At 54.9% G+C, this 21,312-nt stretch overlaps 29 non-coding genes across 29 annotated transcripts; all 29 read left to right on the top strand.

The window, feature by feature from the left end:
• The first annotated feature begins 4,197 nt into the window (after positions 1-4,197).
• Positions 4,198-4,279, top strand: Trnal-uag. Its single transcript has one exon. It is a non-coding gene; the product is annotated as a tRNA-Leu (tRNA).
• A 445-nt stretch (positions 4,280-4,724) lies between these two features.
• Trnae-cuc lies at positions 4,725-4,796 on the top strand. The gene has a single exon. It is a non-coding gene; the product is annotated as a tRNA-Glu (tRNA).
• A 374-nt stretch (positions 4,797-5,170) lies between these two features.
• Trnah-gug lies at positions 5,171-5,242 on the top strand. The gene has a single exon. It is a non-coding gene; the product is annotated as a tRNA-His (tRNA).
• A 747-nt stretch (positions 5,243-5,989) lies between these two features.
• Trnal-uag lies at positions 5,990-6,071 on the top strand. Its single transcript has one exon. It is a non-coding gene; the product is annotated as a tRNA-Leu (tRNA).
• A 445-nt stretch (positions 6,072-6,516) lies between these two features.
• Trnae-cuc lies at positions 6,517-6,588 on the top strand. Its single transcript has one exon. It is a non-coding gene; the product is annotated as a tRNA-Glu (tRNA).
• A 374-nt stretch (positions 6,589-6,962) lies between these two features.
• Trnah-gug lies at positions 6,963-7,034 on the top strand. Its single transcript has one exon. It is a non-coding gene; the product is annotated as a tRNA-His (tRNA).
• A 747-nt stretch (positions 7,035-7,781) lies between these two features.
• Positions 7,782-7,863, top strand: Trnal-uag. The gene has a single exon. It is a non-coding gene; the product is annotated as a tRNA-Leu (tRNA).
• A 445-nt stretch (positions 7,864-8,308) lies between these two features.
• Positions 8,309-8,380, top strand: Trnae-cuc. Its single transcript has one exon. It is a non-coding gene; the product is annotated as a tRNA-Glu (tRNA).
• Positions 8,381-8,754: 374 nt separating this feature from the next.
• On the top strand, positions 8,755-8,826 carry Trnah-gug. Its single transcript has one exon. It is a non-coding gene; the product is annotated as a tRNA-His (tRNA).
• A 747-nt stretch (positions 8,827-9,573) lies between these two features.
• Trnal-uag lies at positions 9,574-9,655 on the top strand. The gene has a single exon. It is a non-coding gene; the product is annotated as a tRNA-Leu (tRNA).
• A 445-nt stretch (positions 9,656-10,100) lies between these two features.
• Trnae-cuc lies at positions 10,101-10,172 on the top strand. The gene has a single exon. It is a non-coding gene; the product is annotated as a tRNA-Glu (tRNA).
• A 374-nt stretch (positions 10,173-10,546) lies between these two features.
• Trnah-gug lies at positions 10,547-10,618 on the top strand. Its single transcript has one exon. It is a non-coding gene; the product is annotated as a tRNA-His (tRNA).
• A 747-nt stretch (positions 10,619-11,365) lies between these two features.
• Positions 11,366-11,447, top strand: Trnal-uag. Its single transcript has one exon. It is a non-coding gene; the product is annotated as a tRNA-Leu (tRNA).
• Positions 11,448-11,892: 445 nt separating this feature from the next.
• On the top strand, positions 11,893-11,964 carry Trnae-cuc. The gene has a single exon. It is a non-coding gene; the product is annotated as a tRNA-Glu (tRNA).
• A 374-nt stretch (positions 11,965-12,338) lies between these two features.
• On the top strand, positions 12,339-12,410 carry Trnah-gug. Its single transcript has one exon. It is a non-coding gene; the product is annotated as a tRNA-His (tRNA).
• Positions 12,411-13,157: 747 nt separating this feature from the next.
• On the top strand, positions 13,158-13,239 carry Trnal-uag. Its single transcript has one exon. It is a non-coding gene; the product is annotated as a tRNA-Leu (tRNA).
• A 445-nt stretch (positions 13,240-13,684) lies between these two features.
• On the top strand, positions 13,685-13,756 carry Trnae-cuc. The gene has a single exon. It is a non-coding gene; the product is annotated as a tRNA-Glu (tRNA).
• A 374-nt stretch (positions 13,757-14,130) lies between these two features.
• Trnah-gug lies at positions 14,131-14,202 on the top strand. The gene has a single exon. It is a non-coding gene; the product is annotated as a tRNA-His (tRNA).
• Positions 14,203-14,949: 747 nt separating this feature from the next.
• Positions 14,950-15,031, top strand: Trnal-uag. Its single transcript has one exon. It is a non-coding gene; the product is annotated as a tRNA-Leu (tRNA).
• A 445-nt stretch (positions 15,032-15,476) lies between these two features.
• Positions 15,477-15,548, top strand: Trnae-cuc. The gene has a single exon. It is a non-coding gene; the product is annotated as a tRNA-Glu (tRNA).
• Positions 15,549-15,922: 374 nt separating this feature from the next.
• On the top strand, positions 15,923-15,994 carry Trnah-gug. Its single transcript has one exon. It is a non-coding gene; the product is annotated as a tRNA-His (tRNA).
• Positions 15,995-16,741: 747 nt separating this feature from the next.
• Positions 16,742-16,823, top strand: Trnal-uag. The gene has a single exon. It is a non-coding gene; the product is annotated as a tRNA-Leu (tRNA).
• A 445-nt stretch (positions 16,824-17,268) lies between these two features.
• Positions 17,269-17,340, top strand: Trnae-cuc. The gene has a single exon. It is a non-coding gene; the product is annotated as a tRNA-Glu (tRNA).
• A 374-nt stretch (positions 17,341-17,714) lies between these two features.
• On the top strand, positions 17,715-17,786 carry Trnah-gug. Its single transcript has one exon. It is a non-coding gene; the product is annotated as a tRNA-His (tRNA).
• Positions 17,787-18,533: 747 nt separating this feature from the next.
• On the top strand, positions 18,534-18,615 carry Trnal-uag. The gene has a single exon. It is a non-coding gene; the product is annotated as a tRNA-Leu (tRNA).
• Positions 18,616-19,060: 445 nt separating this feature from the next.
• Trnae-cuc lies at positions 19,061-19,132 on the top strand. Its single transcript has one exon. It is a non-coding gene; the product is annotated as a tRNA-Glu (tRNA).
• Positions 19,133-19,508: 376 nt separating this feature from the next.
• Positions 19,509-19,580, top strand: Trnah-gug. Its single transcript has one exon. It is a non-coding gene; the product is annotated as a tRNA-His (tRNA).
• Positions 19,581-20,327: 747 nt separating this feature from the next.
• Trnal-uag lies at positions 20,328-20,409 on the top strand. Its single transcript has one exon. It is a non-coding gene; the product is annotated as a tRNA-Leu (tRNA).
• A 445-nt stretch (positions 20,410-20,854) lies between these two features.
• Trnae-cuc lies at positions 20,855-20,926 on the top strand. The gene has a single exon. It is a non-coding gene; the product is annotated as a tRNA-Glu (tRNA).
• The last annotated feature ends 386 nt before the right edge of the window (positions 20,927-21,312 follow it).

The raw sequence follows: 21,312 nt of genomic DNA on the forward strand, positions 1-21,312 counted from the left end.
CCTTTAGAGGCAGTTGCTGCCAGGGTTGAGCTCTCGCCGGCTATTACTGTTTGCTCTGTTTACATTCCTCCGGATGGGGAGCTCCCCCGCCATGTCTTGGCTGCGCTGCTGGCTCAACTCCCGCCACCATTGCTGCTTCTGGGCGATTTCAATGCCCACAATCCTCTATGGGGTGGGACTGTCTCCGATGATCGCGGTCGGGCCGTGGAGCATGTGTTGGCTCAGCTCGACCTTAGCCTCTTGAACACCGGTGCTCCCACGCATTTCAGTGTGGCCCATGGCTCGTTCTCAGCCATCGATCTCTCTATTTGCAGCCCTGGACTTGTCCCATCCCTCCACTGGAGGGTGCATCCTGACCTGTGTGGCAGTGACCATTTTCCCATCTATTTGTCACTGCCACAGTGTCATTCTTCTGGGCGCTTGCCCCGCTGGGCTCTCCACAGGGCTGACTGGCCAGCTTTTACTTCCGCTGTAACCATTGCGTCTCCCCCACAGGGTGACATTGACGAGGTGGTCCGTGTTTTCACCACGTCCATCATTTCGGCGGCCGAGGCTGCCATCCCCCGTTCCTCTGGCCTCCCTCGGCGGAAGGCTGTCCCCTGGTGGTCTCCGGAGATTGCTGAGGCTATTCGCGACCGTAGGCGGGCTCTCCAGCGTCATAGGCGGCACCCGTCTCTGGAGACCCTCATCGCCTTTAAGAGGCTCCGTGCCTTCGCCCGTCGTCTTATTGCACGGCGTAAGCAGGAGTGCTGGGAGAGCTACGTCTCCTCCCTGGGCTCCCGTGTCTCGTCCTCGCACGTGTGGTCCCGGATCCGGCGGATTTATGGCTCCCAGACCCCTATGGGTGTCCCTGGGCTCTCCTTGGACGGCGCTGTCTGCACGGACGCTGCCGCCATTGCTGAACGGCTAGCCGCGCACTTTGCTCAGAGCTCTGCGACTGCATCCTATCCCGCCGCCTTTCGCTCTCTAAAGGAGCGAGCCGAGCGGACGCCGTTCTCATTCCACACGCGTCGTTTTGAAACATACAATGCTCCTTTCAGCGAGAGGGAATTCCTCGCCGCCCTCGCCGATTGCCCTGATACAGCACCAGGCCCAGACTGCATCCACGCGCAGATGCTGAAGCATCTCTCCAGGGACTGCCAGAGACACGTTCTCGCGATATTTAATCGCATTTGGAGCGAAGGCGTGTTCCCGTCGCAATGGCGGGAGGGCGTTATTGTCCCCATCTTGAAACCCGGTGCGGACCCACTGGCGGTGGACAGCTATCGTCCCATTACCCTCACCAACGTTTTGTGCAAATTGCTCGAACGTATGGTGGGGCGGCGTTTGTGTTGGGTCCTTGAGTCGCGCGGTCTCCTCGCTCCATCCCAGGGTGGCTTCCGTCGGGGCCGGTCTGCCGTGGACAATTTGGTGCGGCTGGAATCTGCTGTCCGTACGGCTTTTGCTCGACGTCAGCACCTTGTTGCTGTATTTTTCGATCTGCGGAAGGCGTATGACACCACATGGCGGCATCACATCCTCGCCACGTTGCATGGGTGGGGTCTTCGTGGTCGGCTCCCGGCTTTTCTTCAAAGCTTTTTATTGCGCCGCTCTTTCCGGGTGCAAGTCGGTGCCACCTCTAGTTCCTCTTATATACAGGAAAATGGGGTCCCGCAGGGCTCGGTGTTGAGCGTCTCGTTATTTCTAGTGGCCATTAATGGTCTGGCTGCAGCAGTGGGGTCGTCGGTGTCTCCTTCTTTGTATGCCGACGACTTCTGCATCTCATTTAGCTCCACAACTACGGGAGTCGCCGAACGCAGGTTGCAAGTCGCCGTTCGCAAGGCAGCATCATGGGCTCTGGCTCATGGTTTTCAGTTCTCTGCTGCCAAGACTCGGGTTATGCACTTCTGCAGGCGTCGGACGGTCCACCCTCATCCTGACCTTTACCTCGACGGCCACCTGCTTGAAGTGGTGGACACTTGCCGCTTCTTGGGACTCGTGTTTGATGCCCGGCTCACATGGGTTCCTCATGTTACTCAGCTGAAGCAAAAATGCTGGCGGCACCTCAACGCCCTCCGCTGCCTTAGCCACACGTCTTGGGGTGCAGATCGCTGCACGCTACTGCAATTGTACAGAGCCCTTGTGCAGTCCCGGCTTGATTATGGGAGCCTGGCCTATGGGTCTGCGTCACCCTCAGTGTTGCAGTTGTTAGACCCCATACATCACTGTGGGGTTCGGCTTGCAACTGGCGCTTTTCGCACCAGCCCCGTGGATAGTCTACTGGTGGAGGCCGGGGTTCCCCCGCTGCGGATTCGCCGCCATCGTCTGCTCGCCGACTATGCTGTCCACGTACATTGCTCGCCAGGCCATCCCAACCGTCGCCTGCTTTTCCCTGCCTTGGTCCACCACCTGCCCGAACGGCGACCTCGGTCTGGGCTTTCCGTAGCTGCCCGTGTCCAGTCCCTGTTGTCAGAACTGGGGTCATTCCCTCTTCTGCCTCCCTTTCGGGTCCGTACACCTACGCCTCCCTGGTGTTTGTCCCGGCCGTCCGTCCATCTGGATTTGGCACAGGGACCTAAGGACTCGGTTCCGCCTGTGGCCCTCCGTCGCCGTTTTCTTGCGCTCCTCGACTCATTTCCGGGCTGTGAGCCTGTCTACACTGATGGTTCCCTGGTTGATGGTCGCACTGCCTACGCTTTTGCTCACGCTGCCCATGTTGAGCAACGCTCCTTGCCAGCTGGCAGCAGTATTTTTACTGCAGAGCTGGTGGCCATCTTGCGAGCTCTTGAGCATATGCGTTCCTGCTCAGATGCGTCCATCGTCATCTGCAGTGACTCCCTGAGCAGCATTCAGGCCATCGACCGCTGCTATCCCTTCTCTCCTCTGGTGTCCTCCATTCAGGAATCTGTTTCCGCCATTGCCCGTTCTGGTCGTTCGGTGGTCCTGGTTTGGACGCCCGGTCATGTTGGCATCCCAGGGAACGAACGTGTAGACAGGCTGGCCAAAGGGGCGATCGCCGCCCCGGCTTTGGAGATCGGCCTTACGGCTCGCGACCAGCAGCTGGTGTTGCGCCGTAAGCTGAGTGGGATGTGGGCTGCTGAGTGGCGTGGCATGACAGCCCCGAATAAACTACGGGCTGTCAAGGGGACGACCGATGTGTGGCGTTCCTCCCTGCGGGCTTCTCGCAGGGACTCGGTAGTCCTGTGTCGGCTGCGCATCGGCCATACCTACCTGACGCACGGCCATCTGTTACGTCAGGAGGATCCCCCCTTGTGTCAGTGTGGGTCCCGGCTGACGGTCGGCCATATTTTGCTGGAGTGTCCTCGACTGCGCACACTCCGGCAATCTTTTAATCTCCCGGGCACTTTGGCTTTGGTTTTATCCGACGATGCCTCCATGGCTGATACCGTTTTAAATTTTATCCGTGGTAGTCCGTTTTATGGTTCGATTTAGGGAGGTCCTGCGCCTTTCCCTTTCTGTGTCTTTTGTCCTTGTGTCTGTTGCTGTTCTGGTGTGCCGTGAGATGGTTGACTCTTTCCCATTTTTGATCTCGTGGTCAGTCAACCAGTCTCCGGCCATCTTCCTTTCTTCTGTTTCTTTCTGTCTGGTGTTCCTCTGTCCTGTTCTTGTCTGTAGTGTTTGTTGCTGAATTTGTGTGCTTTTAGCGCCTGGGGGGCCGTCTCCCCCCCCTTTGGATTTTATCTGCTTCGTAGATTTTCGGCTCGCCTGATTTTGGAATGGGGGACTGATGACCTTCGCTGTTTAGTCCCCCTTAAACATCCCAACAACCACCACCACCTCTCTGTAGGCGCGGTTTCGAATCCCGTAGCTGCCGGGGGCTTTGCTGTGATCGCGTTAAGCTGCCGCTTTTTCTTCAAGTGTAACCTCCTTGAGCTCACATATGTTTGATACATGGAGCATTGTGGCTCCGCCTGACAGTTACAGCTACGATACTTTAGTGGTTACGGAAAGCCCAGGTTCGAAACCTGGTCACGGTACGAAAACGTCTCTTGACGCTGTCTCCTTAACTGCGACAGCTACAGACAAGTGGCGTCGCTACCATACGGCGGGCACGGCTTTTTCTTGCTGTGGATGGCCTAAAGAGACGCTTCCAGTGGGAGAGCAGTGGAAATACATGGCACGGCGATTGCCAAGATACTTCCATTTCGAAGTGATCTTTGTAGTACAAAGGAAACGTTTTGCGGCTGCTGCTCCAACGGTAACGTGGCCGAGCGGTCTAAGGCGCTGGTTTTAGGCACCAGTCTCTTCGGAGGCGTGGGTTCGAATCCCACCGTTGCCACTTTTTACGTCTCATTTTTGTGCCGTTGCGGTGTGTTCTCGTGGGGTAGGACGCAGCTCTTGTGACGCGCGTGCTGTGTAGGTAGCGTGGCCGAGCGGTCTAAGGCGCTGGTTTCAGGCACCATTCTCTTCGGAGGCGTGGGTTCCAATCCCACAGCTGCCAAACGTGTAATGTTTCCTGTGTCGAAGGCAGGTGCACTCATTGCCCGCAAAGGAAACAGCACAACAAGGCGTGAGCGTCTGCTTGGTGAATTGTCGTAGAACAGTGCGTGGTGCAACGACAGGATTTGTAGGCACCTTTTGCTCTCATCATTGCTGGCGTCCGTCTCCACGAAATGCGTCCGGGGCACGCCGTTCTATAACGCGAGAGAGTGGATTTTTTACAGTTGTCGTCAGTTAACCGTGGGTGGCTCCTGCGTTCGCTGGAAAGAGCACTGCCGTCGTTATCCGGTGTGGTCTAGTGGCTAGGATACCTGGCTCTCACCCAGGAGGCCCGGGTTCGATTCCCGGTACCGGAATCGCGCGTTTTTGTTGCTCCTCTTATGCGACTTGTCTCGACTTTGCTCGACTGACGCTACGCTGACGCGTGCAGAAAGCTACGTTAAGTATGATTCACGGCAACACCTGACGGCGAGAGAGATGAAGCGTCTATCCACTTGTTATCCAGCCACATACCTGTAGTCAAGAGGCTTGGGGGACTGCAAGACATTGCCACGGAGGTGAATGCAGCTAACCACTGTAGTTAGTGTCCTGACAGCGCAGGCACGTTCATTTGCTCGTATACATGTGATGGAGACCGTGTCTCACACTGCTGTGGCGTACACCTTGGCCTAGGCTCTGCTGTGTATCGCCACTTGCATTACAGGCAGCTGCTTTCGCGGGCGCGTCCGTGGCCGTGATCGTCTAGTGGTTAGGACATTGCGTTGTGGCCGCAATAACCCAGGTTCGAATCCTGGTCACGGCAATTTTGAAAGTTTCGCCTTGCTGCCGTTGCAATGACGAGTACTCGAAATGACAGTACTCTCTTGATTTTTTCACTCGTGTTCCGCAGGCCGCAGTTTGCCCTACCACTTCATCCCCAACACGTAATGTCGCCTCCCAGAGCGCAGACGTCCGCTGCTCTCTGTAGTCGAAAAGGGCAGTTGTTTGAAGTGCGATGGATGAGCAGCCAGTCCCAGCAGAACAGGAAGCTGTGGCGTGCACTGTTTGTACAAATGCTAGGAACACTGGCGCACCAAGCAGCGCATGTAGCGTGGCCGAGCGCTTTAAGGCGCTGGTTTAAGGCACCAGACTCTCTGTAGGCGCGGTTTCGAATCCCGTAGCTGCCGGGGGCTTTGCTGTGATCGCGTTAAGCTGCCGCTTTTTCTTCAAGTGTAACCTCCTTGAGCTCACATATGTTTGATACATGGAGCATTGTGGCTCCGCCTGACAGTTACAGCTACGATACTTTAGTGGTTACGGAAAGCCCAGGTTCGAAACCTGGTCACGGTACGAAAACGTCTCTTGACGCTGTCTCCTTAACTGCGACAGCTACAGACAAGTGGCGTCGCTACCATACGGCGGGCACGGCTTTTTCTTGCTGTGGATGGCCTAAAGAGACGCTTCCAGTGGGAGAGCAGTGGAAATACATGGCACGGCGATTGCCAAGATACTTCCATTTCGAAGTGATCTTTGTAGTACAAAGGAAACGTTTTGCGGCTGCTGCTCCAACGGTAACGTGGCCGAGCGGTCTAAGGCGCTGGTTTTAGGCACCAGTCTCTTCGGAGGCGTGGGTTCGAATCCCACCGTTGCCACTTTTTACGTCTCATTTTTGTGCCGTTGCGGTGTGTTCTCGTGGGGTAGGACGCAGCTCTTGTGACGCGCGTGCTGTGTAGGTAGCGTGGCCGAGCGGTCTAAGGCGCTGGTTTCAGGCACCATTCTCTTCGGAGGCGTGGGTTCCAATCCCACAGCTGCCAAACGTGTAATGTTTCCTGTGTCGAAGGCAGGTGCACTCATTGCCCGCAAAGGAAACAGCACAACAAGGCGTGAGCGTCTGCTTGGTGAATTGTCGTAGAACAGTGCGTGGTGCAACGACAGGATTTGTAGGCACCTTTTGCTCTCATCATTGCTGGCGTCCGTCTCCACGAAATGCGTCCGGGGCACGCCGTTCTATAACGCGAGAGAGTGGATTTTTTACAGTTGTCGTCAGTTAACCGTGGGTGGCTCCTGCGTTCGCTGGAAAGAGCACTGCCGTCGTTATCCGGTGTGGTCTAGTGGCTAGGATACCTGGCTCTCACCCAGGAGGCCCGGGTTCGATTCCCGGTACCGGAATCGCGCGTTTTTGTTGCTCCTCTTATGCGACTTGTCTCGACTTTGCTCGACTGACGCTACGCTGACGCGTGCAGAAAGCTACGTTAAGTATGATTCACGGCAACACCTGACGGCGAGAGAGATGAAGCGTCTATCCACTTGTTATCCAGCCACATACCTGTAGTCAAGAGGCTTGGGGGACTGCAAGACATTGCCACGGAGGTGAATGCAGCTAACCACTGTAGTTAGTGTCCTGACAGCGCAGGCACGTTCATTTGCTCGTATACATGTGATGGAGACCGTGTCTCACACTGCTGTGGCGTACACCTTGGCCTAGGCTCTGCTGTGTATCGCCACTTGCATTACAGGCAGCTGCTTTCGCGGGCGCGTCCGTGGCCGTGATCGTCTAGTGGTTAGGACATTGCGTTGTGGCCGCAATAACCCAGGTTCGAATCCTGGTCACGGCAATTTTGAAAGTTTCGCCTTGCTGCCGTTGCAATGACGAGTACTCGAAATGACAGTACTCTCTTGATTTTTTCACTCGTGTTCCGCAGGCCGCAGTTTGCCCTACCACTTCATCCCCAACACGTAATGTCGCCTCCCAGAGCGCAGACGTCCGCTGCTCTCTGTAGTCGAAAAGGGCAGTTGTTTGAAGTGCGATGGATGAGCAGCCAGTCCCAGCAGAACAGGAAGCTGTGGCGTGCACTGTTTGTACAAATGCTAGGAACACTGGCGCACCAAGCAGCGCATGTAGCGTGGCCGAGCGCTTTAAGGCGCTGGTTTAAGGCACCAGACTCTCTGTAGGCGCGGTTTCGAATCCCGTAGCTGCCGGGGGCTTTGCTGTGATCGCGTTAAGCTGCCGCTTTTTCTTCAAGTGTAACCTCCTTGAGCTCACATATGTTTGATACATGGAGCATTGTGGCTCCGCCTGACAGTTACAGCTACGATACTTTAGTGGTTACGGAAAGCCCAGGTTCGAAACCTGGTCACGGTACGAAAACGTCTCTTGACGCTGTCTCCTTAACTGCGACAGCTACAGACAAGTGGCGTCGCTACCATACGGCGGGCACGGCTTTTTCTTGCTGTGGATGGCCTAAAGAGACGCTTCCAGTGGGAGAGCAGTGGAAATACATGGCACGGCGATTGCCAAGATACTTCCATTTCGAAGTGATCTTTGTAGTACAAAGGAAACGTTTTGCGGCTGCTGCTCCAACGGTAACGTGGCCGAGCGGTCTAAGGCGCTGGTTTTAGGCACCAGTCTCTTCGGAGGCGTGGGTTCGAATCCCACCGTTGCCACTTTTTACGTCTCATTTTTGTGCCGTTGCGGTGTGTTCTCGTGGGGTAGGACGCAGCTCTTGTGACGCGCGTGCTGTGTAGGTAGCGTGGCCGAGCGGTCTAAGGCGCTGGTTTCAGGCACCATTCTCTTCGGAGGCGTGGGTTCCAATCCCACAGCTGCCAAACGTGTAATGTTTCCTGTGTCGAAGGCAGGTGCACTCATTGCCCGCAAAGGAAACAGCACAACAAGGCGTGAGCGTCTGCTTGGTGAATTGTCGTAGAACAGTGCGTGGTGCAACGACAGGATTTGTAGGCACCTTTTGCTCTCATCATTGCTGGCGTCCGTCTCCACGAAATGCGTCCGGGGCACGCCGTTCTATAACGCGAGAGAGTGGATTTTTTACAGTTGTCGTCAGTTAACCGTGGGTGGCTCCTGCGTTCGCTGGAAAGAGCACTGCCGTCGTTATCCGGTGTGGTCTAGTGGCTAGGATACCTGGCTCTCACCCAGGAGGCCCGGGTTCGATTCCCGGTACCGGAATCGCGCGTTTTTGTTGCTCCTCTTATGCGACTTGTCTCGACTTTGCTCGACTGACGCTACGCTGACGCGTGCAGAAAGCTACGTTAAGTATGATTCACGGCAACACCTGACGGCGAGAGAGATGAAGCGTCTATCCACTTGTTATCCAGCCACATACCTGTAGTCAAGAGGCTTGGGGGACTGCAAGACATTGCCACGGAGGTGAATGCAGCTAACCACTGTAGTTAGTGTCCTGACAGCGCAGGCACGTTCATTTGCTCGTATACATGTGATGGAGACCGTGTCTCACACTGCTGTGGCGTACACCTTGGCCTAGGCTCTGCTGTGTATCGCCACTTGCATTACAGGCAGCTGCTTTCGCGGGCGCGTCCGTGGCCGTGATCGTCTAGTGGTTAGGACATTGCGTTGTGGCCGCAATAACCCAGGTTCGAATCCTGGTCACGGCAATTTTGAAAGTTTCGCCTTGCTGCCGTTGCAATGACGAGTACTCGAAATGACAGTACTCTCTTGATTTTTTCACTCGTGTTCCGCAGGCCGCAGTTTGCCCTACCACTTCATCCCCAACACGTAATGTCGCCTCCCAGAGCGCAGACGTCCGCTGCTCTCTGTAGTCGAAAAGGGCAGTTGTTTGAAGTGCGATGGATGAGCAGCCAGTCCCAGCAGAACAGGAAGCTGTGGCGTGCACTGTTTGTACAAATGCTAGGAACACTGGCGCACCAAGCAGCGCATGTAGCGTGGCCGAGCGCTTTAAGGCGCTGGTTTAAGGCACCAGACTCTCTGTAGGCGCGGTTTCGAATCCCGTAGCTGCCGGGGGCTTTGCTGTGATCGCGTTAAGCTGCCGCTTTTTCTTCAAGTGTAACCTCCTTGAGCTCACATATGTTTGATACATGGAGCATTGTGGCTCCGCCTGACAGTTACAGCTACGATACTTTAGTGGTTACGGAAAGCCCAGGTTCGAAACCTGGTCACGGTACGAAAACGTCTCTTGACGCTGTCTCCTTAACTGCGACAGCTACAGACAAGTGGCGTCGCTACCATACGGCGGGCACGGCTTTTTCTTGCTGTGGATGGCCTAAAGAGACGCTTCCAGTGGGAGAGCAGTGGAAATACATGGCACGGCGATTGCCAAGATACTTCCATTTCGAAGTGATCTTTGTAGTACAAAGGAAACGTTTTGCGGCTGCTGCTCCAACGGTAACGTGGCCGAGCGGTCTAAGGCGCTGGTTTTAGGCACCAGTCTCTTCGGAGGCGTGGGTTCGAATCCCACCGTTGCCACTTTTTACGTCTCATTTTTGTGCCGTTGCGGTGTGTTCTCGTGGGGTAGGACGCAGCTCTTGTGACGCGCGTGCTGTGTAGGTAGCGTGGCCGAGCGGTCTAAGGCGCTGGTTTCAGGCACCATTCTCTTCGGAGGCGTGGGTTCCAATCCCACAGCTGCCAAACGTGTAATGTTTCCTGTGTCGAAGGCAGGTGCACTCATTGCCCGCAAAGGAAACAGCACAACAAGGCGTGAGCGTCTGCTTGGTGAATTGTCGTAGAACAGTGCGTGGTGCAACGACAGGATTTGTAGGCACCTTTTGCTCTCATCATTGCTGGCGTCCGTCTCCACGAAATGCGTCCGGGGCACGCCGTTCTATAACGCGAGAGAGTGGATTTTTTACAGTTGTCGTCAGTTAACCGTGGGTGGCTCCTGCGTTCGCTGGAAAGAGCACTGCCGTCGTTATCCGGTGTGGTCTAGTGGCTAGGATACCTGGCTCTCACCCAGGAGGCCCGGGTTCGATTCCCGGTACCGGAATCGCGCGTTTTTGTTGCTCCTCTTATGCGACTTGTCTCGACTTTGCTCGACTGACGCTACGCTGACGCGTGCAGAAAGCTACGTTAAGTATGATTCACGGCAACACCTGACGGCGAGAGAGATGAAGCGTCTATCCACTTGTTATCCAGCCACATACCTGTAGTCAAGAGGCTTGGGGGACTGCAAGACATTGCCACGGAGGTGAATGCAGCTAACCACTGTAGTTAGTGTCCTGACAGCGCAGGCACGTTCATTTGCTCGTATACATGTGATGGAGACCGTGTCTCACACTGCTGTGGCGTACACCTTGGCCTAGGCTCTGCTGTGTATCGCCACTTGCATTACAGGCAGCTGCTTTCGCGGGCGCGTCCGTGGCCGTGATCGTCTAGTGGTTAGGACATTGCGTTGTGGCCGCAATAACCCAGGTTCGAATCCTGGTCACGGCAATTTTGAAAGTTTCGCCTTGCTGCCGTTGCAATGACGAGTACTCGAAATGACAGTACTCTGTTGATTTTTTCACTCGTGTTCCGCAGGCCGCAGTTTGCCCTACCACTTCATCCCCAACACGTAATGTCGCCTCCCAGAGCGCAGACGTCCGCTGCTCTCTGTAGTCGAAAAGGGCAGTTGTTTGAAGTGCGATGGATGAGCAGCCAGTCCCAGCAGAACAGGAAGCTGTGGCGTGCACTGTTTGTACAAATGCTAGGAACACTGGCGCACCAAGCAGCGCATGTAGCGTGGCCGAGCGCTTTAAGGCGCTGGTTTAAGGCACCAGACTCTCTGTAGGCGCGGTTTCGAATCCCGTAGCTGCCGGGGGCTTTGCTGTGATCGCGTTAAGCTGCCGCTTTTTCTTCAAGTGTAACCTCCTTGAGCTCACATATGTTTGATACATGGAGCATTGTGGCTCCGCCTGACAGTTACAGCTACGATACTTTAGTGGTTACGGAAAGCCCAGGTTCGAAACCTGGTCACGGTACGAAAACGTCTCTTGACGCTGTCTCCTTAACTGCGACAGCTACAGACAAGTGGCGTCGCTACCATACGGCGGGCACGGCTTTTTCTTGCTGTGGATGGCCTAAAGAGACGCTTCCAGTGGGAGAGCAGTGGAAATACATGGCACGGCGATTGCCAAGATACTTCCATTTCGAAGTGATCTTTGTAGTACAAAGGAAACGTTTTGCGGCTGCTGCTCCAACGGTAACGTGGCCGAGCGGTCTAAGGCGCTGGTTTTAGGCACCAGTCTCTTCGGAGGCGTGGGTTCGAATCCCACCGTTGCCACTTTTTACGTCTCATTTTTGTGCCGTTGCGGTGTGTTCTCGTGGGGTAGGACGCAGCTCTTGTGACGCGCGTGCTGTGTAGGTAGCGTGGCCGAGCGGTCTAAGGCGCTGGTTTCAGGCACCATTCTCTTCGGAGGCGTGGGTTCCAATCCCACAGCTGCCAAACGTGTAATGTTTCCTGTGTCGAAGGCAGGTGCACTCATTGCCCGCAAAGGAAACAGCACAACAAGGCGTGAGCGTCTGCTTGGTGAATTGTCGTAGAACAGTGCGTGGTGCAACGACAGGATTTGTAGGCACCTTTTGCTCTCATCATTGCTGGCGTCCGTCTCCACGAAATGCGTCCGGGGCACGCCGTTCTATAACGCGAGAGAGTGGATTTTTTACAGTTGTCGTCAGTTAACCGTGGGTGGCTCCTGCGTTCGCTGGAAAGAGCACTGCCGTCGTTATCCGGTGTGGTCTAGTGGCTAGGATACCTGGCTCTCACCCAGGAGGCCCGGGTTCGATTCCCGGTACCGGAATCGCGCGTTTTTGTTGCTCCTCTTATGCGACTTGTCTCGACTTTGCTCGACTGACGCTACGCTGACGCGTGCAGAAAGCTACGTTAAGTATGATTCACGGCAACACCTGACGGCGAGAGAGATGAAGCGTCTATCCACTTGTTATCCAGCCACATACCTGTAGTCAAGAGGCTTGGGGGACTGCAAGACATTGCCACGGAGGTGAATGCAGCTAACCACTGTAGTTAGTGTCCTGACAGCGCAGGCACGTTCATTTGCTCGTATACATGTGATGGAGACCGTGTCTCACACTGCTGTGGCGTACACCTTGGCCTAGGCTCTGCTGTGTATCGCCACTTGCATTACAGGCAGCTGCTTTCGCGGGCGCGTCCGTGGCCGTGATCGTCTAGTGGTTAGGACATTGCGTTGTGGCCGCAATAACCCAGGTTCGAATCCTGGTCACGGCAATTTTGAAAGTTTCGCCTTGCTGCCGTTGCAATGACGAGTACTCGAAATGACAGTACTCTGTTGATTTTTTCACTCGTGTTCCGCAGGCCGCAGTTTGCCCTACCACTTCATCCCCAACACGTAATGTCGCCTCCCAGAGCGCAGACGTCCGCTGCTCTCTGTAGTCGAAAAGGGCAGTTGTTTGAAGTGCGATGGATGAGCAGCCAGTCCCAGCAGAACAGGAAGCTGTGGCGTGCACTGTTTGTACAAATGCTAGGAACACTGGCGCACCAAGCAGCGCATGTAGCGTGGCCGAGCGCTTTAAGGCGCTGGTTTAAGGCACCAGACTCTCTGTAGGCGCGGTTTCGAATCCCGTAGCTGCCGGGGGCTTTGCTGTGATCGCGTTAAGCTGCCGCTTTTTCTTCAAGTGTAACCTCCTTGAGCTCACATATGTTTGATACATGGAGCATTGTGGCTCCGCCTGACAGTTACAGCTACGATACTTTAGTGGTTACGGAAAGCCCAGGTTCGAAACCTGGTCACGGTACGAAAACGTCTCTTGACGCTGTCTCCTTAACTGCGACAGCTACAGACAAGTGGCGTCGCTACCATACGGCGGGCACGGCTTTTTCTTGCTGTGGATGGCCTAAAGAGACGCTTCCAGTGGGAGAGCAGTGGAAATACATGGCACGGCGATTGCCAAGATACTTCCATTTCGAAGTGATCTTTGTAGTACAAAGGAAACGTTTTGCGGCTGCTGCTCCAACGGTAACGTGGCCGAGCGGTCTAAGGCGCTGGTTTTAGGCACCAGTCTCTTCGGAGGCGTGGGTTCGAATCCCACCGTTGCCACTTTTTACGTCTCATTTTTGTGCCGTTGCGGTGTGTTCTCGTGGGGTAGGACGCAGCTCTTGTGACGCGCGTGCTGTGTAGGTAGCGTGGCCGAGCGGTCTAAGGCGCTGGTTTCAGGCACCATTCTCTTCGGAGGCGTGGGTTCCAATCCCACAGCTGCCAAACGTGTAATGTTTCCTGTGTCGAAGGCAGGTGCACTCATTGCCCGCAAAGGAAACAGCACAACAAGGCGTGAGCGTCTGCTTGGTGAATTGTCGTAGAACAGTGCGTGGTGCAACGACAGGATTTGTAGGCACCTTTTGCTCTCATCATTGCTGGCGTCCGTCTCCACGAAATGCGTCCGGGGCACGCCGTTCTATAACGCGAGAGAGTGGATTTTTTACAGTTGTCGTCAGTTAACCGTGGGTGGCTCCTGCGTTCGCTGGAAAGAGCACTGCCGTCGTTATCCGGTGTGGTCTAGTGGCTAGGATACCTGGCTCTCACCCAGGAGGCCCGGGTTCGATTCCCGGTACCGGAATCGCGCGTTTTTGTTGCTCCTCTTATGCGACTTGTCTCGACTTTGCTCGACTGACGCTACGCTGACGCGTGCAGAAAGCTACGTTAAGTATGATTCACGGCAACACCTGACGGCGAGAGAGATGAAGCGTCTATCCACTTGTTATCCAGCCACATACCTGTAGTCAAGAGGCTTGGGGGACTGCAAGACATTGCCACGGAGGTGAATGCAGCTAACCACTGTAGTTAGTGTCCTGACAGCGCAGGCACGTTCATTTGCTCGTATACATGTGATGGAGACCGTGTCTCACACTGCTGTGGCGTACACCTTGGCCTAGGCTCTGCTGTGTATCGCCACTTGCATTACAGGCAGCTGCTTTCGCGGGCGCGTCCGTGGCCGTGATCGTCTAGTGGTTAGGACATTGCGTTGTGGCCGCAATAACCCAGGTTCGAATCCTGGTCACGGCAATTTTGAAAGTTTCGCCTTGCTGCCGTTGCAATGACGAGTACTCGAAATGACAGTACTCTGTTGATTTTTTCACTCGTGTTCCGCAGGCCGCAGTTTGCCCTACCACTTCATCCCCAACACGTAATGTCGCCTCCCAGAGCGCAGACGTCCGCTGCTCTCTGTAGTCGAAAAGGGCAGTTGTTTGAAGTGCGATGGATGAGCAGCCAGTCCCAGCAGAACAGGAAGCTGTGGCGTGCACTGTTTGTACAAATGCTAGGAACACTGGCGCACCAAGCAGCGCATGTAGCGTGGCCGAGCGCTTTAAGGCGCTGGTTTAAGGCACCAGACTCTCTGTAGGCGCGGTTTCGAATCCCGTAGCTGCCGGGGGCTTTGCTGTGATCGCGTTAAGCTGCCGCTTTTTCTTCAAGTGTAACCTCCTTGAGCTCACATATGTTTGATACATGGAGCATTGTGGCTCCGCCTGACAGTTACAGCTACGATACTTTAGTGGTTACGGAAAGCCCAGGTTCGAAACCTGGTCACGGTACGAAAACGTCTCTTGACGCTGTCTCCTTAACTGCGACAGCTACAGACAAGTGGCGTCGCTACCATACGGCGGGCACGGCTTTTTCTTGCTGTGGATGGCCTAAAGAGACGCTTCCAGTGGGAGAGCAGTGGAAATACATGGCACGGCGATTGCCAAGATACTTCCATTTCGAAGTGATCTTTGTAGTACAAAGGAAACGTTTTGCGGCTGCTGCTCCAACGGTAACGTGGCCGAGCGGTCTAAGGCGCTGGTTTTAGGCACCAGTCTCTTCGGAGGCGTGGGTTCGAATCCCACCGTTGCCACTTTTTACGTCTCATTTTTGTGCCGTTGCGGTGTGTTCTCGTGGGGTAGGACGCAGCTCTTGTGACGCGCGTGCTGTGTAGGTAGCGTGGCCGAGCGGTCTAAGGCGCTGGTTTCAGGCACCATTCTCTTCGGAGGCGTGGGTTCCAATCCCACAGCTGCCAAACGTGTAATGTTTCCTGTGTCGAAGGCAGGTGCACTCATTGCCCGCAAAGGAAACAGCACAACAAGGCGTGAGCGTCTGCTTGGTGAATTGTCGTAGAACAGTGCGTGGTGCAACGACAGGATTTGTAGGCACCTTTTGCTCTCATCATTGCTGGCGTCCGTCTCCACGAAATGCGTCCGGGGCACGCCGTTCTATAACGCGAGAGAGTGGATTTTTTACAGTTGTCGTCAGTTAACCGTGGGTGGCTCCTGCGTTCGCTGGAAAGAGCACTGCCGTCGTTATCCGGTGTGGTCTAGTGGCTAGGATACCTGGCTCTCACCCAGGAGGCCCGGGTTCGATTCCCGGTACCGGAATCGCGCGTTTTTGTTGCTCCTCTTATGCGACTTGTCTCGACTTTGCTCGACTGACGCTACGCTGACGCGTGCAGAAAGCTACGTTAAGTATGATTCACGGCAACACCTGACGGCGAGAGAGATGAAGCGTCTATCCACTTGTTATCCAGCCACATACCTGTAGTCAAGAGGCTTGGGGGACTGCAAGACATTGCCACGGAGGTGAATGCAGCTAACCACTGTAGTTAGTGTCCTGACAGCGCAGGCACGTTCATTTGCTCGTATACATGTGATGGAGACCGTGTCTCACACTGCTGTGGCGTACACCTTGGCCTAGGCTCTGCTGTGTATCGCCACTTGCATTACAGGCAGCTGCTTTCGCGGGCGCGTCCGTGGCCGTGATCGTCTAGTGGTTAGGACATTGCGTTGTGGCCGCAATAACCCAGGTTCGAATCCTGGTCACGGCAATTTTGAAAGTTTCGCCTTGCTGCCGTTGCAATGACGAGTACTCGAAATGACAGTACTCTGTTGATTTTTTCACTCGTGTTCCGCAGGCCGCAGTTTGCCCTACCACTTCATCCCCAACACGTAATGTCGCCTCCCAGAGCGCAGACGTCCGCTGCTCTCTGTAGTCGAAAAGGGCAGTTGTTTGAAGTGCGATGGATGAGCAGCCAGTCCCAGCAGAACAGGAAGCTGTGGCGTGCACTGTTTGTACAAATGCTAGGAACACTGGCGCACCAAGCAGCGCATGTAGCGTGGCCGAGCGCTTTAAGGCGCTGGTTTAAGGCACCAGACTCTCTGTAGGCGCGGTTTCGAATCCCGTAGCTGCCGGGGGCTTTGCTGTGATCGCGTTAAGCTGCCGCTTTTTCTTCAAGTGTAACCTCCTTGAGCTCACATATGTTTGATACATGGAGCATTGTGGCTCCGCCTGACAGTTACAGCTACGATACTTTAGTGGTTACGGAAAGCCCAGGTTCGAAACCTGGTCACGGTACGAAAACGTCTCTTGACGCTGTCTCCTTAACTGCGACAGCTACAGACAAGTGGCGTCGCTACCATACGGCGGGCACGGCTTTTTCTTGCTGTGGATGGCCTAAAGAGACGCTTCCAGTGGGAGAGCAGTGGAAATACATGGCACGGCGATTGCCAAGATACTTCCATTTCGAAGTGATCTTTGTAGTACAAAGGAAACGTTTTGCGGCTGCTGCTCCAACGGTAACGTGGCCGAGCGGTCTAAGGCGCTGGTTTTAGGCACCAGTCTCTTCGGAGGCGTGGGTTCGAATCCCACCGTTGCCACTTTTTACGTCTCATTTTTGTGCCGTTGCGGTGTGTTCTCGTGGGGTAGGACGCAGCTCTTGTGACGCGCGTGCTGTGTAGGTAGCGTGGCCGAGCGGTCTAAGGCGCTGGTTTCAGGCACCATTCTCTTCGGAGGCGTGGGTTCCAATCCCACAGCTGCCAAACGTGTAATGTTTCCTGTGTCGAAGGCAGGTGCACTCATTGCCCGCAAAGGAAACAGCACAACAAGGCGTGAGCGTCTGCTTGGTGAATTGTCGTAGAACAGTGCGTGGTGCAACGACAGGATTTGTAGGCACCTTTTGCTCTCATCATTGCTGGCGTCCGTCTCCACGAAATGCGTCCGGGGCACGCCGTTCTATAACGCGAGAGAGTGGATTTTTTACAGTTGTCGTCAGTTAACCGTGGGTGGCTCCTGCGTTCGCTGGAAAGAGCACTGCCGTCGTTATCCGGTGTGGTCTAGTGGCTAGGATACCTGGCTCTCACCCAGGAGGCCCGGGTTCGATTCCCGGTACCGGAATCGCGCGTTTTTGTTGCTCCTCTTATGCGACTTGTCTCGACTTTGCTCGACTGACGCTACGCTGACGCGTGCAGAAAGCTACGTTAAGTATGATTCACGGCAACACCTGACGGCGAGAGAGATGAAGCGTCTATCCACTTGTTATCCAGCCACATACCTGTAGTCAAGAGGCTTGGGGGACTGCAAGACATTGCCACGGAGGTGAATGCAGCTAACCACTGTAGTTAGTGTCCTGACAGCGCAGGCACGTTCATTTGCTCGTATACATGTGATGGAGACCGTGTCTCACACTGCTGTGGCGTACACCTTGGCCTAGGCTCTGCTGTGTATCGCCACTTGCATTACAGGCAGCTGCTTTCGCGGGCGCGTCCGTGGCCGTGATCGTCTAGTGGTTAGGACATTGCGTTGTGGCCGCAATAACCCAGGTTCGAATCCTGGTCACGGCAATTTTGAAAGTTTCGCCTTGCTGCCGTTGCAATGACGAGTACTCGAAATGACAGTACTCTGTTGATTTTTTCACTCGTGTTCCGCAGGCCGCAGTTTGCCCTACCACTTCATCCCCAACACGTAATGTCGCCTCCCAGAGCGCAGACGTCCGCTGCTCTCTGTAGTCGAAAAGGGCAGTTGTTTGAAGTGCGATGGATGAGCAGCCAGTCCCAGCAGAACAGGAAGCTGTGGCGTGCACTGTTTGTACAAATGCTAGGAACACTGGCGCACCAAGCAGCGCATGTAGCGTGGCCGAGCGCTTTAAGGCGCTGGTTTAAGGCACCAGACTCTCTGTAGGCGCGGTTTCGAATCCCGTAGCTGCCGGGGGCTTTGCTGTGATCGCGTTAAGCTGCCGCTTTTTCTTCAAGTGTAACCTCCTTGAGCTCACATATGTTTGATACATGGAGCATTGTGGCTCCGCCTGACAGTTACAGCTACGATACTTTAGTGGTTACGGAAAGCCCAGGTTCGAAACCTGGTCACGGTACGAAAACGTCTCTTGACGCTGTCTCCTTAACTGCGACAGCTACAGACAAGTGGCGTCGCTACCATACGGCGGGCACGGCTTTTTCTTGCTGTGGATGGCCTAAAGAGACGCTTCCAGTGGGAGAGCAGTGGAAATACATGGCACGGCGATTGCCAAGATACTTCCATTTCGAAGTGATCTTTGTAGTACAAAGGAAACGTTTTGCGGCTGCTGCTCCAACGGTAACGTGGCCGAGCGGTCTAAGGCGCTGGTTTTAGGCACCAGTCTCTTCGGAGGCGTGGGTTCGAATCCCACCGTTGCCACTTTTTACGTCTCATTTTTGTGCCGTTGCGGTGTGTTCTCGTGGGGTAGGACGCAGCTCTTGTGACGCGCGTGCTGTGTAGGTAGCGTGGCCGAGCGGTCTAAGGCGCTGGTTTCAGGCACCATTCTCTTCGGAGGCGTGGGTTCCAATCCCACAGCTGCCAAACGTGTAATGTTTCCTGTGTCGAAGGCAGGTGCACTCATTGCCCGCAAAGGAAACAGCACAACAAGGCGTGAGCGTCTGCTTGGTGAATTGTCGTAGAACAGTGCGTGGTGCAACGACAGGATTTGTAGGCACCTTTTGCTCTCATCATTGCTGGCGTCCGTCTCCACGAAATGCGTCCGGGGCACGCCGTTCTATAACGCGAGAGAGTGGATTTTTTACAGTTGTCGTCAGTTAACCGTGGGTGGCTCCTGCGTTCGCTGGAAAGAGCACTGCCGTCGTTATCCGGTGTGGTCTAGTGGCTAGGATACCTGGCTCTCACCCAGGAGGCCCGGGTTCGATTCCCGGTACCGGAATCGCGCGTTTTTGTTGCTCCTCTTATGCGACTTGTCTCGACTTTGCTCGACTGACGCTACGCTGACGCGTGCAGAAAGCTACGTTAAGTATGATTCACGGCAACACCTGACGGCGAGAGAGATGAAGCGTCTATCCACTTGTTATCCAGCCACATACCTGTAGTCAAGAGGCTTGGGGGGACTGGCAAGACATTGCCACGGAGGTGAATGCAGCTAACCACTGTAGTTAGTGTCCTGACAGCGCAGGCACGTTCATTTGCTCGTATACATGTGATGGAGACCGTGTCTCACACTGCTGTGGCGTACACCTTGGCCTAGGCTCTGCTGTGTATCGCCACTTGCATTACAGGCAGCTGCTTTCGCGGGCGCGTCCGTGGCCGTGATCGTCTAGTGGTTAGGACATTGCGTTGTGGCCGCAATAACCCAGGTTCGAATCCTGGTCACGGCAATTTTGAAAGTTTCGCCTTGCTGCCGTTGCAATGACGAGTACTCGAAATGACAGTACTCTCTTGATTTTTTCACTCGTGTTCCGCAGGCCGCAGTTTGCCCTACCACTTCATCCCCAACACGTAATGTCGCCTCCCAGAGCGCAGACGTCCGCTGCTCTCTGTAGTCGAAAAGGGCAGTTGTTTGAAGTGCGATGGATGAGCAGCCAGTCCCAGCAGAACAGGAAGCTGTGGCGTGCACTGTTTGTACAAATGCTAGGAACACTGGCGCACCAAGCAGCGCATGTAGCGTGGCCGAGCGCTTTAAGGCGCTGGTTTAAGGCACCAGACTCTCTGTAGGCGCGGTTTCGAATCCCGTAGCTGCCGGGGGCTTTGCTGTGATCGCGTTAAGCTGCCGCTTTTTCTTCAAGTGTAACCTCCTTGAGCTCACATATGTTTGATACATGGAGCATTGTGGCTCCGCCTGACAGTTACAGCTACGATACTTTAGTGGTTACGGAAAGCCCAGGTTCGAAACCTGGTCACGGTACGAAAACGTCTCTTGACGCTGTCTCCTTAACTGCGACAGCTACAGACAAGTGGCGTCGCTACCATACGGCGGGCACGGCTTTTTCTTGCTGTGGATGGCCTAAAGAGACGCTTCCAGTGGGAGAGCAGTGGAAATACATGGCACGGCGATTGCCAAGATACTTCCATTTCGAAGTGATCTTTGTAGTACAAAGGAAACGTTTTGCGGCTGCTGCTCCAACGGTAACGTGGCCGAGCGGTCTAAGGCGCTGGTTTTAGGCACCAGTCTCTTCGGAGGCGTGGGTTCGAATCCCACCGTTGCCACTTTTTACGTCTCATTTTTGTGCCGTTGCGGTGTGTTCTCGTGGGGTAGGACGCAGCTCTTGTGACGCGCGTGCTGTGTAGGTAGCGTGGCCGAGCGGTCTAAGGCGCTGGTTTCAGGCACCATTCTCTTCGGAGGCGTGGGTTCCAATCCCACAGCTGCCAAACGTGTAATGTTTCCTGTGTCGAAGGCAGGTGCACTCATTGCCCGCAAAGGAAACAGCACAACAAGGCGTGAGCGTCTGCTTGGTGAATTGTCGTAGAACAGTGCGTGGTGCAACGACAGGATTTGTAGGCACCTTTTGCTCTCATCATTGCTGGCGTCCGTCTCCACGAAATGCGTCCGGGGCACGCCGTTCTATAACGCGAGAGAGTGGATTTTTTACAGTTGTCGTCAGTTAACCGTGGGTGGCTCCTGCGTTCGCTGGAAAGAGCACTGCCGTCGTTATCCGGTGTGGTCTAGTGGCTAGGATACCTGGCTCTCACCCAGGAGGCCCGGGTTCGATTCCCGGTACCGGAATCGCGCGTTTTTGTTGCTCCTCTTATGCGACTTGTCTCGACTTTGCTCGACTGACGCTACGCTGACGCGTGCAGAAAGCTACGTTAAGTATGATTCACGGCAACACCTGACGGCGAGAGAGATGAAGCGTCTATCCACTTGTTATCCAGCCACATACCTGTAGTCAAGAGGCTTGGGGGACTGCAAGACATTGCCACGGAGGTGAATGCAGCTAACCACTGTAGTTAGTGTCCTGACAGCGCAGGCACGTTCATTTGCTCGTATACATGTGATGGAGACCGTGTCTCACACTGCTGTGGCGTACACCTTGGCCTAGGCTCTGCTGTGTATCGCCACTTGCATTACAGGCAGCTGCTTTCGCGGGCGCGTCCGTGGCCGTGATCGTC

Source organism: Schistocerca piceifrons, unplaced genomic scaffold, assembly GCF_021461385.2.
Source record: "Schistocerca piceifrons isolate TAMUIC-IGC-003096 unplaced genomic scaffold, iqSchPice1.1 HiC_scaffold_700, whole genome shotgun sequence".
Lineage (NCBI taxonomy): Eukaryota > Metazoa > Arthropoda > Insecta > Orthoptera > Acrididae > Schistocerca > Schistocerca piceifrons.